This window comes from Otolemur garnettii, unplaced genomic scaffold (genome assembly GCF_000181295.1).
Source record: "Otolemur garnettii isolate 467f Iridium unplaced genomic scaffold, OtoGar3 scaffold00103, whole genome shotgun sequence".
Taxonomy (NCBI): domain Eukaryota; kingdom Metazoa; phylum Chordata; class Mammalia; order Primates; family Galagidae; genus Otolemur; species Otolemur garnettii.
Genome location: NW_003852498.1, coordinates 2048474 through 2050368, shown reverse-complemented (window position 1 = coordinate 2050368; position 1895 = coordinate 2048474). Strand labels below are relative to the sequence as shown.

At 35.5% G+C, this 1895-nt stretch overlaps 1 protein-coding gene across 2 annotated transcripts in view; it reads right to left on the bottom strand.

Annotated features, from left to right (window-relative positions):
- Positions 1-1895, bottom strand: part of NFKB1 (nuclear factor kappa B subunit 1) — a 122417-nt gene that overhangs the window by 34669 nt on the left and 85853 nt on the right. The gene's annotated exons all lie outside the window — the stretch shown is intronic.

Below are 1895 nucleotides of genomic sequence, written 5' to 3'. Positions count from 1 at the left end.
TTGTTGTTGTTTAGCAGGCCCAGGCCAGGTTTGAACCCACCAGTCCCAGGGCATGTGGCCAGCACCCTAATCACTGAGTATGGTCTCCGAGCCAACACTGATGTTTTTTATTACTTGCCATAGGAATGAGCCCCAAGCTTAATTTACGATGGCAGAATACTAGGTTTTCCTAATCCATCTGAATTTTCTCTTAATCAGTCTTTGACTTTACCACTTCTTCATCCTTAACAAAAAAATTCAATCATGAGAAACATGAAGGATGGTTGAGGAACATTAAAATCCTCAAAAGTAGTTCAACTCAACATACAGATGTAGATAGATGTGTATAATAATAACAATTAATCATGAAAGGTTAACTACATAGCAGATGCTATTCTACGTGTTTTATTTGTATATATTGACTGATTTAATTCTTACAGCAACCCTATGATGTCCTATTTTTCCTTCATTATTATGATTCTGCAGAAGGAAAACTAGGGACCAAAAAGGTTACAGAACTTATCCAAAGCTGAACTGCTAGTAAACAGAGGAACCCAGATTTGAACACAAACAGTACAATTTCAGAGTCCAGGCTCTTAAACACTCTACCGTATTGCCTCCTTATGATACTGTATTGGTCCATACTGAGTAACTGGTCAGCATGCTATGACGATCAGGTTGCTTCTGATTAAATTAGGATGCACAGGTATACATTTTACACTTTAGTCATGGACTGTACTTCTGCAAAAAACTGAACTCAGTTTGACATATCCCTCCCTGGCTTCACTTTCCGTTTCATAGGAAGGACTATACTATGATCTTTATGACTTAGAAAAAAAAGCTTATATTTCTATTTAAATAGAATTAGGGATGGTTAAAACAATCTCATTATCTTCTGGCACATTCCTTTGCCTTCAGATAGGACTGCCCTTGACCAGTTATTCAGATTGTTTAAGCCAAACACAAGGTTTTTCTTTTTATGTCATTCCACGGTAATGATGACTAAGAACTGCATTTATAACGAATGGGACCCAGATTATGTTTACTCGCACTATGCACACCCAGGAATCTGGAAATGAGTATTACCTGGAGAGAGTGGGCTGGAAGAAGGGTGACACCAGTGTAAAAGAGGAAGTGTAAACTTTTTTGGATGAAAAATATGTATCTTTACTTTAAAGTCTGGTCCCTTTTTTTTCTGACTTTAGGGCATAACCTCAAATGAAATTTTATTTTAACAGCCGTACTTCTTTTATTTATTTATTTTACTTATTTTATTTCTATTTCCAGTTAGGTATCTGCTTACTTTGAAAATGCTTACTTTGTAAGTAAACAGATCTTTATTATAATAAGCTTTCATCATTTTATTTAAAGAAATCAGTGGTTTGAGAAACTAACAGGTAATTTCCTACAGCTTTTACTAATTCATGGATTGTATGTCTAATAAGAACCCTTTCTCCAAGTGGGAACTGGGAGAGAAATGTGCTCTGGGAATTTCCTCATGTTCCTTTTTTCTCTTTCCTTTTCTTAGCTTACATCATAGTGTCAAGTCCGAGTGTTTGAAGAAGCTCTCCAATGATAGAATAAAGCATCGCAGGATAAAGTCAATGATTTCATAATATGTAAAACTTATTATTTATTCTGTGTGTATTTGCTTTTTTTAAAAAATGTTTTTATTTATTTATTTAATTTTTGCAGTTTTTGGCTGGGGCTGGGTTTGAACCCACCACTTCCGGCATATGGGGCCAGCACCCCACTCCTTTGAGCCATAGGTGCCGCCCTATTCTCTGTGTATTTGTATGTGTGTCAAGCTTGGGCTAATGCTCATTTATTTTAGTTTAATTGAGTAGAGATAGCAACATTTAATGTATAAAAATACTGAAAAGCATGGATTGTAATTATTGCTATTTTCTTTCTTT